Genomic DNA, 12,731 nt, shown 5'->3' with positions numbered 1-12,731 from the left:
GGCTTAAGCTGGTTAATATTAAACTGTCAAAGCCAAGAGTTTTCTAATATTGGTGATGTCTTGGTATAGGCTGGTCAATATTGGTACTGCCATAACCAATGGCTTATCGATATTTACGTCGCCTAGGCTATAGACCCGCGAACCTCTTTTTTGCATTGCAGAAATAGGAAATTGGAAAAGAGTCATTCATGAGCTCGCTCGGGCGAGAATTTTATTTAGCATCTTCAGGGGGCGTACGTCGCCGGCGCTTTATAACCGCGATCACAAATACGTCCTTAGCTGCCTATAGGACTATTGCAGTTTTTTTGCCGGCTGCTCTCCATTCGCATTGCCTTACCTCGGCGTTGACAACTTAACTCCGTTTTTTTAGATTTAAGTATTTTTGTCTTTTCCAATATATTTTTTATATATACGTACCGTTAACGTCTTCTCTTTGTCCGTGCCCCTGTCATGTTTGTATTTCTTTCTGCGCGCTCTATTTTTTATATCTAATGATTCGGTGCATATTTAGTCATTGTCGACGCAGGTGTCAACAAACATAAAGCCGCCGCTTACGCCGCAACCGAAGTGACTCTCAGTTTTACGAGAGTATATCGCGATATAAAGTCATATATTAAACTCAAGTGAAGTCTCGAGAGGGTTGCTTCGACTGCCAGTGCACATGTCATCAGGGTAGGCAGAGCAACGACGTAGCAATCGCGACGCGAGAGCACACTCCGCCTCGATCTGGCCGGCCGCGCTCGCTCTGCGGAAATGTGAGCGTGGGACTCTCGAGCCCCGTTAGCTTACTGAAGCTGCTAGACCCTACTTTGTTGTCGCGAATAATTTGCCCTTCGAACGGTCGCGAAGCCGTTGCGCTCGGAGTACCCTACCCAGCATCTTTCAGAAACCGTTCGCGCAGCATCGCAACCTTCCGTCTGCGAGCGTCGGCGATTCATCGTGTGTTGAAATTCGGACGATGTGCTGTTCGGGGTGTCTTTTATGTGTAACTCTTTCGTAAAACAATTTGAAGTTTAAAAACGCGAACCTAACAGCGTACAAACAGTTTTAAATTTATTGATAAAAAATATATTTATATACTTATAGATATATTTGTGTACATCGAGCGCAAAAAAATAGTCGCGCTTAGTTCTTCATTACATTATATTATATATTTATATATTATTATATTTACGTTATACGACGTAAAACATACTGTCTTCAAACTTGCCCCGTTTAGAACCACTTTTGGGCTGGAGAGCTTCTTTAGAAGTTCAAAAGCTGACCTTCAAAGAGCTGTCCTGTTAAATCGGTATTGACAGCAGGGTAGACGCTATGCGTGTTTAAGGCCAATCGTGTCTCCGGTTAGGGTCACTTGACTACGGTCTCGAAGCTGGTGATAAGGCAGAGCACGGAACCTGCCTAAAGCCCAAGGTCACGCATAACATCTACTGCACTATCAACCTTGGGTAGAAGTGACAAATTCTCTCGCTGCGTTCATTGTTGAGATGCCCCTGAAGATTAGCCTTTTGTAAGCGCACCCCACCCCCGTTCTGGCCTGCTTGCTTTGTCCTCCTTCTCTTTTTTTCTCTCTCCCTAAGCTGAAGGCACGGTAGACGGTCCGTACTCGCCGGACCAATGAACCGTACACGTTTTATCGCTTGAGTTCGCTCTCTGTGCGCGGGTAACGGCAGAAGCGTGATCACGTGGTTTGACGGATGACGCATTAGCCGTTGAAAAACTCGGAATGCCTGCGTCGCGAAGACCGGACCTAGTTTCGCGTGTGATGCGGCCTGCGGAGTGCGGGCCCGCTGTGGATTTCGCTTCTGTGGTAAATGGTATCTCGTTCGAAAAGTCCCACCCGTGTCGCTTTCTTCATAGAAGCCCAAGACATTCTTGTGAATCGTTTAGTGTTCGGTTCGGCAAATGGCAGCGTGTGCTACATCGTGTTGAATCTTCACGGATCACTTCTTTCTGGTTTTTGTGTTTGAGTGGTTTTTCTGCACTGCCCGTGTTTACATATATGTCGGATTACATCTTTCAAGTCCGGTATTTTCAAAGTAAGTGCGCTGCAACCTACTTGGTGATCATTGTCCGCTCTTGTATGGGTAATCTTCCGGATAACCTCTAGAATTGGGCAGGGCCTATCTCCTGGCAGCCGGGAGAATAAGTTTCCCGCAATCTTACCGACAGTCGCCTGCCATTATCTGTCTGAAATAATGTCACAACTGCAGGTAGAATGCTGACTTTTTTATTCTCCGTGCGTTTCGCGAAAACACGTTTCGTGGCCACCTTTTCGTCGACATTTTTGTTTCATCGACACGCGTTACGCGAATTGCGCGCTGTAGGGGCATTTCGTCGTGCGTGTATTCCTGAGGCGCAACGTTTCCTTGACATGCGTTACGCGAATTGCACGCTGTAGGGGCATTTCAACGCAAGTGTATTCCTGAGGCGCGTGCTCACCGAACCAGCCCACCCTTTCACGCCGCTTCATGCCAAGTCTGAAGCGGTTCATTGCAAAAAAGAAAAAAAGAAAAGAGGGAAAAAGACGTATTTTGAGTTTTTTTTATAAAACATCGCGTGTTGATGAAACGATCTGTCTATGAAATGTCGTTCGATGAACTGATTGCACCGCCAATGAAGGGCGAATAGCGGTAGAATTTTGGGGAAAAAATTCTTCCAGCTGCCGGGAGACTGGACACTACCCAAGAATTACCCCGGTTTGTGTTTGCTTTGCAATCTTCTTAGTTGTATCACAGTTGAATAGTACCTCTTCACATATTACAAATTGCTGATTTTGTGCCTGTCTACAGAATAAGCTGTGTGTAATAAACTTTTTGAAGATTTTAAAACAATCCCTTGTGTCTGTTTACCTTCCTTTTTGCAAACAACTTGGTGAATGCACTTGCAAAGAGCTGGGCGAGTGCAACGATGGCCAAAAATCAGCATAACGGCCAACATTGGATCGGGTCGCGCTTCCAGTGTTGTCCAATATTACGCCGGTTTTCGCCAATGTGGGAGCACCTTGGCTGGAACCATGGTTTAGCAATGGCCCAACATTGGCATTAATGATTGGGCCGACATTGGCTGGAACGATGGCTGAACAGTGGCCCAACATTGGCGCCGATCACTGGGCCAACGTTGGAAAGGGTAGCGCTTCCAATATTGTCCAATATTGCGGCCAGTCTTTGCCAATGTTAGGCCAATGTCGGACCGACATTGGTGTGCTGCCTGGGCTGTATTTACTCTATTAGAACACGATAGGTTTATGAACAACAGTCGCATATCTACTTACCGGCTGTACCAACAAACAACCAATTATGAAGTCCCACACAAAAAAGGAAGCGAATAACAAGATAAGACAAATACATTCTTCGCGAAAATGAGATCAGCGCAGATAACATATCCGCGGGAAGGCGTTATTTCTGCTCCCCTCAGTTTCTGAGATCGTGTAGATCGCGAGGTTTGGCTATTCATGTGCCCCTCGAGAAAGAGAACCCGCGCGCTTTTTATAATACGCAGTACGTTCGATACTTGAATAAACACTGAACCGCTCCTACGTCGCTCTGAGAGGGATGCTACCGCGATGCAAGTGTGTAATTCTTACACAGGTCGCAACATCTATGCCTGTATTACTCACACGTTGCATGCTCTTTCTCCTATATTGCTATTGTGCTATTGCGAATTTCAGCTATATATTGATTTTCTGTACACTTCACTCTAGAAAAACGTTTGAGAGTTCACTTTTCCTGCTGCGATGGGGGAATATCAATCAGGGGGATTAAAAGAAAGAACCTAATCGAATAACGTAAAACCTCAAAGCTCGACTACTATACACTAACCGCTGAAAAAAGAAAAAAAGCAGGGAGTAGCGAATTCTGACTTTTTACGTTAATAACTCCCAAATTTTCCATCGAATCAGAAAGAACGTCGCCTAGGTTTTGCGATTCGGACGCTTTCAAAATTAGAGTGCACTTTACGGGGCTCGAGCATAACCTCTGAGCTTTAATTTATCGATGCTCAAAGGTACCGCTTCCACTTACCCCTACTACAGTTTACGCGGGGAGGGTACCCAAGTGAAATATTTGAAATAAGCGGAGTCGTAGAATATCTGGCACCATGTGGGCCGTGCAAAATCTATCAAAACTTACATTAAGCATTAAAAGGAAAAATGAAAAATAACGATATTCAACTACTTCGTTTTCGAAACAGTAAAAAAATAACATTTAGCTTGAGATTCGAAATTTGGTGTTTGTTCTTCTTGATCTTGAATGCGCAACAATAACAGCTGCCAATGAAAACGGGCGGCATGTGCTCATTCAAATGTCATGTTATGTTAAGCTGATAATCTGTTGGCATTCTTATGTTAAGCTTATATTTATGCTATATATAATCAATGAATAAACTTTATGACAATCACAAACTCTGTTTGTCTTCCATTATGAATACAAAAACGCAAGACTATACGCAAACTGGCTCAATCGAGTGGTTAGACGTTCAAACGATCACGGTGCTTATCGGCAGCACGCAGACCTATAATAAGATTGAAAAACAAGAATCCGATATGTGACTGACTGGACACACAGTAAAAACAGCAGAAAAAAAAAACGCAACCGTACACTTTTGTCTGCACAGTGAGTGCACACCGAGAGTGGGCAGTATGACTTTACTACATCATGACATTGTGTGAAGAGACCTTATTCCCGATAAGCTACTTATAACTAATATGAATTAATTTTATATTGCTTCCGCGTGGCAGCTTGAGCTTCTTCATATTTTCTAAACGAAGATCAGTTTTGGATAGGACCATGATTTGCTCAAACAAAAAAACAAAATGCATTTTGTTCCGAAATACAAAATGCACGACCGCTGACAGAGCTGTAAGCGTATTTCTACAAGAAAATGAGTTGACTGTAAAAACAGAATGTAGTTTTTTTAAATATTAAGACAATTTTCGTTAATTGCGGGTCTCACCTCGGAAAGAAGATATGTTTTATAAAGCTATCCCTTAAACCCACGTCTGGTCGGGGATCTACCCCTTCAAGCACACGGCAATAGAAGTCTCTAAAAAATCCAATATCTGCCCCTCCGCCCCGCCCCCCCCCCCCCCCCCCCCCCCCCCACCTCCTTTTCGTCAGCCGTATGGCCACATACTTCATAAACAGATCGATACGAAAGAGGCTACATTCTGAAGATGCATGACTATGTCGTAAACGTATGACACTGCCATAAGGTGTTTGACGGGTTTGCTGCGACCCTATACTTAACCTCAAACTTCAAATGTGTCTCGATTGTAATATGACGTCCCGGGGAAATAGGAAGACACGGCTAATAAAACGCACACACACACACACACGAGCACGCGCGTGCACTCACGCTCGCCGCGCGCACACACGCACACACACACACACATTCACACACAAATATATACATGTCGCTCCAGTTATCAGGCGGCCTCTGCCGCAGCCCCCGTGACAGCAGGCCTCGCGCCCGCTCGAGCGTAGAATCCGGGCGCAAACAGCCGATCGAAGTCGACCAATTACGTGTTGCGGTTCGCTAAATTAATTGTGACACCGCGGGAGTCAGGAATGTCGACCGCGTTCTCGTATTTTTTTTCTTTTTATTTCAATTTTCTTTTTTTCGCGTCTTGCATTTCTACGATGGGAGAGTTGTAGTGTCCGCGTGCGTACAAGTGAGCCCCGTCCAGCCAGACCGAGCGGACGAGGCGCCGGCCTAACCCGGATTTACGGCCTTCTGTGGCCCAGAGTTGGGACTGCTGCGCCTTTATCTGGCACGGTACGAGAGACGAACGTGTGTGCGTGTACCAGACGAAAGGCAGTGAAGGACTTCCGCGTCGGGGTGTGTTTGTGTTGTCAACGTCCGGCGTTTGTTTTTTCTACCTCGCGTTTGGACGGTGCAGCCGCACCGAGCCAGAAATTAAGGCCTCATCTCGACGAGAGCATCGTGGCTGGGAAAAGTTAATTGTTATTTTTTGACTATATGCCACTGACAGCTTAAAAAAAAAAAAAGCAAGGATTGTTGTGCTCGAGATTCTCGCTTTGTGATTCCTTCTTCGGCGTTCGGCTAATGATACAATCTAATTAGCTGCCGAGTAATAATAGGATGGCCAAAACTCACCACCACGCTCTGGTTACAGTTATCGGCAGGAGTTATTTATTCTGCCAGAGTTAATGTAAAGAAATTAATCTCAAACTTTGTCTTGGTGAACTGCGCTCTGTTGCCGTTAAAATTAAAGGCATGGAGATGAGCTAATGATCATAAGGAATGCGTTGATGGCAACGATGGTGTAAGTCACTTTTAACCACGCAAAACGAAACACATAGCACATGACAGTCACGTGGCAGTAAGATAAAGTTGCCAAGGCTTGGAGAACGATAAATAAAAGAAGTTCGAACGGCGGATTATATCACTACGTTGTTTATTTCATAATCGGTTCCTCTTGCGCTTCACTTGATCGATGCCTGTAATATGACAGATCTGGAAAACGCCAATCGAGGTCGTCGGGTCTAGATTTGTGCGCTAACTGAAATATTTAATGTGTTACGTTTTAAACTTATTGAGCGTTAAAATCAACCAACTCTTGTTCATATTCACTTTCGGAAAATATTAGCCTAGTATTTTATTCATCTTCATTCATTATTTTACAAGCGAATTTAGTATATTCGGCGTTAAATTTATCAGATACTTCTAAAAACATATGAGACAAAAAATTCGGTTAGTTGATTTAGAAAATAATCACCATCCAGGCCTTTACTGCAGTATTTAATTATTTATTTTAGTAGAGAATGAAAATGCGTGTTTATTTAAAAGGTCGTTATAAAGGCCTCCACAAATATACACATGCGGAAACGTTCAGCTCAAAGTTGCGGAGATTGATGGTCAGTACCGCCCAACACAACGGAACTGACGTTTATTTAAAAACAAACTGCCTATAATAATTCATGTGCGCCAATTTAAAGGCGCAAATATGGCGTGTGCAGCGGAGAGGTTCAACAAACTACGCTTTATCCCGTCCCCGACCAAAAAACAACACCAAAGGAACACGGAAACAAAACATGAAACGACAAAATTGGGATGATTAAAGACCTCCTAATAATGACTATATACCGCTTCTCGTATACTTTTGCGTTCATGAATATTTTTTTATTAACGTATGTTGCTTCTTGTTTACATTGACCACGCTACTAAATGTTCGTACGCTAATCACCGTAGTTTGTTATTGAATTATAAAAATTCAAATGTAAAAAAAAAACTTAATAATAATCACCTGCACTAATGTTGTTTTGCATTGAGTTATTAACCAATACAGTGAAAACTAATGTATAATTAGTTCCGGAAATACCGAAAGTTAATCTAGTGTGATGAGCGTGGTTCACTAGGAGCTTTTGTTAAAAGTTGAACTGATCTCGGAAACAAGCTGAAAACTGCGAGCGAAAGGAAGTGGCCATACGGTCAATATAATGAGTCACATCCCCCACCTCCCTAAACGCCCTAAAAAATTCGGACCTTTTTCAATTAAAACTGAATTTGAAAAAAAAAATTAATTCGGCGTACTTTTACCGGTTTCATTTGGTTTAAAGGAATGGTGAACCGAAATATGGATTTTAAAAGAATGCAGGAGATGTAGGCGGGACGCTACAGTCCCTACAACACTACTCGTAAGGCGATATCTCAAATGGACGGCCGTATTTTTGGAAAAAGAAGTCGAGTTTGAACCAGGCCGACGGGGCGCGTGACGTCAAGATATCTCATTTCCTCCTCTCTTCGCTTTGTACCCTTAAGGCGGCGAAACGGAGAAGACGCGAGGCCGTTGCATCTCTCCTTCTCGGAAAAACAAGATGTAAACATATTTGTCAAATGCGCCTCCTTTTTTTTTTTTTTTTTTTTTTTTTGAAAAATACGATTATTCGTTTAAGGCATCGCTGTATAACTGATGTTCTGGTGTTTGTAGCATCCCATTGCACGCTTTTGCCGCCGTGTTCTGTGGAATCCATATTTCGGTTCAGCATTTATTTAAGCCGAAAACGTGCATGTCTAAAACTGGGCACTGTAAAGGCATGGAGGGTCTAGGCCGATTCGTCGAAAGTCAACTCGTCGACGGCCAATTTGTCGAATCCGTTCTCTTGGGAGCAAGTTCGGAGTGGGGAGTATACTCGATGCGCACACCCTCAGTGGAGCAGATATTGATTTTTTTACCCAAATTTTGTAGCACAACAAATAAGCAAACGAAAATGAAAATTAAATGAAAGCTCCTTGGCCCACTGGTGCGTATTCTGGCTATTTCTCGAGCAGTTCCGCTAATTTTGACGCGCAAGTGTGCTGGTGATGTCGTCTACAATAAATGAATCAATCGCACGGCAATGTGCTGTTGTTAGTTGTTAAAAGAAAAAAAAACAAACAGAAAGCGTGTGCGGCAACGGTGTGCTCAGCCCATGCTGTACGGCAACAGCATTGAGGTTGCGGCATGCCTCTGCTTCACCGGTTTCTACTCGACTGAAGCCTTCGTCGGCAATAATCTTTGAATTTAACACAAAACAACTTCTCGCCTGCAAGCTGCAGCCGCGTGTTTCCGGGACATTTTATTCACGGCGAATGAACCCCGTAGAATCGGTGCCCATAGTGCACCTTGAATACGCTTGACATAAAGACACCTTATCTTACCGGTTTTATCAATGTATTTGTTAACGGGCGCATCTCCAATATTTTTTTTTTTTTAGAGGGGGGGGGGGGGGGGGGCGTTTTACGCTTAGGTGGTAATTACGAAACGACGAGTACTACAGAACCTCGCCGGACCGCCGCAAACCAAATCGCTCATAACTTGAACTTACGGATTTTTTCTCAATAACTTTTGCTCATTCGCTAATTCTAAAAAAAAAAAAAAAAAAAAAAAAAAAAAACCACACAGCAGCATTTAGGACACTGACTTGAATGCGATGCCGTCGCCGCCAACGTACTTTTTTTTTATTTCTCCGCTAGCTGTTAAATAATGCCATGCAATGCCCAACCCTTTTCCTTTACGGTCTGTTTTGTTTTCACAAAACGCTACCTGTTATAGTTTTTTTAACGCTCAACACTGACGTATCAAGATAATTATCGCCTTTTGCACTAAACAACTGATCAGAATAAAATGAAGCAACCACAGCTAATAAGAAGTATTAACGGAGTTAGCATACTGGTACAAAACGAAATTATCAGAGCAAACTATATATCAATCAATTCTGCAATTTTCAACCTCGTTTTTCTTTTTTACACAAACATCTAAACGCAGTAACTAAAAAAATATTATTTTTTACTCTAGGCAAGGTATAAAATAGATGAAAAACAAAAGTTGCTACATGAGTTGGGAACTTTTCGCGACGCTGCTGCCAAACGAATGTTGGTCCCGAAATTGAGCTTGTAAACTAATTTAATTACTCGTCACGGCGAACGTTAAACTTCCTTCTTTCATAAGAATATGGAAGAAATTGGTAACGAAGTGCCGACCAGATTGCGAAAAAGTCACAGCTTACTTCCACAGTTGTGCAAAAAAAAAAAAAAAACATAGCTACTTGCGTAAGGCGGGCGAGCCGTTAGCGCACGCAGTTTCCATCCGTTACGAGTCAGGGTACGCAACGTGTCTTCTTAATAAAGCAAAAACAACTCTCTTCAATTTACTTAAACAGACATTCATAAGCACCCTCACAACAGAAGCAGCGATACCAGCGGCCGTGGTATAGCCACGGCTAGATCCCGCGCGCGCTACGGCTCACGCAATCAAGGGCACGCGGGTACCGCCCAACGTCGGCGGACTGTCAACAAGTACCCGGATGTAAGTAGAAGGCGCTAGAGTCAAAGAAAATGGCGCCGCCCAAAGAGCCGTAAGTGGAATGATGTATAGATAGAAGGGATTTAAGATTTGTTTCAAATTATTATTAAGAAAAGGATGATATTATCCTTGAGCGTGTGTCGAAACCAATTTCAGGGTACCAAACAATTAAAACTATTAAGAGCGCTCAAAGCGTTGATTCATTAAGCTGGGACCATTTTTCAGCATCAGCCTGGAAATAACTTCAAGCTCCTGCAATTGTCTACTTCGTCGATCATTTCTTTTGGCCGAGTTTTTCCTCAACCCCCTATACAGAGTTATGGTTGAGAAGGTAACAAAGTTGCCCTCAGATGGAAGCTTTATTAGGAGGTATGTGGACGGCATAATTGTGCGCACTTTCAATAGCCGCCTCGGTGGCTCCGAGGCGAAAGCGCTGGCCTACGGATCCCCATGTGGCGGGTTCGAATTCTGGTTGAGGTGCCCCCAATCTGACGGAGGCTTATTTTGGGAAAGGTGCCGTGTCACCGAGCTTTCGGATGCTCGTCAAAAGGTCCCCAGGTGGTCGATATTAATCCTCAGTCCTCCGCTGGGACGTGCCAGATGCCCGTCGTTGGTTTGGCACGTAAAACCCCCAAATTTGATTGTTTAATTTTGCACTTTTCAAGATAAGTTATCGGATTCACTACAAAATGTAATAAGGTCAGCAATACCGGAGCTGGGGTTCATTGTTGAAAACCCGAAGGAGAATGTCATTCAATTTTTGAATTTACGCATTCATGTGGGTAATGGGCTGTGTTGGGAATAAGCAGGCGCCGAAGCCCGTTCTGTCGGAGCAGAGTTGCCATTCTAAAATCGTAAAGGCAATGGAAGTGAGGTCTCTGACTAAGAACGCTCTAGAAAGGTCATGCTCCGATTCCATGAAGCAGTCTTTAAGAAGACAATGGGGAAGGCTGGAGAGTGCCGGCTATCAAGGGGCCTTCATTAAACGGCAACTTCCTCTACAGATCAAAGATAAACAAGAGAAGGGCAGTGTTAAGAACCAACGGGGCTGCAATCCCGTATTTTCACGCCATTTCACATAACTTGAAAGCGTGTGCAGAGAGATTTGGGGTTGACACTGTGTTTACATTTGATTCCAAATTATCTCAACTGCCTCTTTTTGAAGCAGAACAAAAGTTATGTAAAAAAAAAGCATCGCGAGAGCTCTGTTTCGTGTGTAAGTGGGATAGTATACGAAATTCCCTTGAAATGCGGCTTTAAATATGTTGGCCAAACTGCAAGATGCATTAACGACAGGTTAACAAAACATAAACAGAATGTGCGGATTAACGCTTCAAACTCTGAACTAGCGAGGCATCTCCAGGAATGCAATGAACGTACAGCAAACTGGTCAAAAACGGAAATCATACAGAAAGAGCGTGAGGAGATGAGATGTGTTGTGCGAGTAACTGTTCGCATAAAAACGTCGGGAAATTGCATCAGCCATGCGTCTTTGCAACTTGGAAGGCAGTCCAAAAAGTTCCTTCGATTGCAAACCTTCGTGTGGGGTGAAGTTAGGAGGGGGCGGGGTTGCTTCGCAGAGTTATTTTGCCGTTGTTCAGTTCGGGATCATAACGGGGGGCATAGAGGGTGGCTCTGTGTGATTCAAGTTTCAGTGAAGTGTGTGTGTGTGTGGGGGGGGGGGGGGGGGGAGGGGGGTGAAGGTTAGTGTATATTTCCCAGTGCTTGTGATGCATTGTCCGGTGATATTCCTTCCGGGTGCGGTGGTAACGACCTCGTGTTTCTGCTTTCTATTTTGGACCCGGTGTGCTGGGTGAAGATGGGAACGACAGGGCACGTTTCCATTTGGTTCTGGTTTATTGTTTCCGGTTCGCTGTATTGCGGTTCTAATGTATTGTTTGCGGTTCGGTGATCATCCAATGTGGTGACGGCAACGTTCGAAGGAGGGGTGTATAAGGCGTAGATACAATAAAGTTTGTTGCTAAGTTTGAGACATTTTCTTTCCCTTTTGGCACGCGGGCATTATGAAAGGGGGCCGCCGAACGCGGCGTTTTTGAGACGCGGGTCAAAGGCAAAGAGTTTTTGCGACAGGCATTCTGCACGTGGGACAATCGTGCTACACCCGCGTTCAACTCGCTGGCTTGCACATGAAGTCATTTCCGATGCCCTCCAGAGAAAAGGGAAAGAAGGAGCTCCCCTTTTATCAAGATCCTCCTTTGTGCCTCCCGGATTTGCACAGGCGTCGCTATTCCCTCCCAGAAGATTAGCCTGTCACTCGAAATTCTTACCAAAGCAGCTTCCCTCTCTTCCTTTTACTTGGTATTCAAAAGTATGCGATGTGACGTCAGTGCAAGGGGCCTATATAACGATACCTCAAACTTGTGGTTTTGCGCATTGCCAAAGGCTTTCCAGTATGGCAAGCATCGTGCTAACTCAGAAGCGGTCTGAGAAGTTAATGTACAGGGGATATTCGTACCGTGTCGCCCGGAGGACTTGTGACCGCGTGTTGTGGAGGTGTTGCGTGTCTGGATGTCGAGGATCAGCAGCAACCCATGGAAATGGCGGCAGCTTGGTGGTCGAGAAGGTATGGCTCACATTTTTTCTTTTGTTTTCATCACTGCATTGGTTCTAAATATATTCACAGAAAAAATCGCTGTAAATATGCCATGTCTTACGTCTTTAAATGAAAGCATGTTACCCTCGATAAGAGTTTATTAAATATAACTATGACTTATATTTAATCGATGAGGTTTGAACTTATTTTAATTACTTCCCGCTGCTGGAGAATGGCTAGGTCCGTTTTTTTTTATAAACTCTGCGGCGATTTTGGTTGAGGCCTTCAATTTAAACTAGTCCGTACACAGAAATACAAGAGTTCTTGCCGACATTACAAATCGGTTTCGATCGTTTCCGCAGAAAAATTGGA

Source organism: Ixodes scapularis, unplaced genomic scaffold (genome assembly GCF_016920785.2).
Source record: "Ixodes scapularis isolate PalLabHiFi unplaced genomic scaffold, ASM1692078v2 PGA_scaffold2__306_contigs__length_199485367, whole genome shotgun sequence".
NCBI classification, from domain to species: domain Eukaryota; kingdom Metazoa; phylum Arthropoda; class Arachnida; order Ixodida; family Ixodidae; genus Ixodes; species Ixodes scapularis.
Note: the sequence above shows the minus strand (reverse complement) of the source record.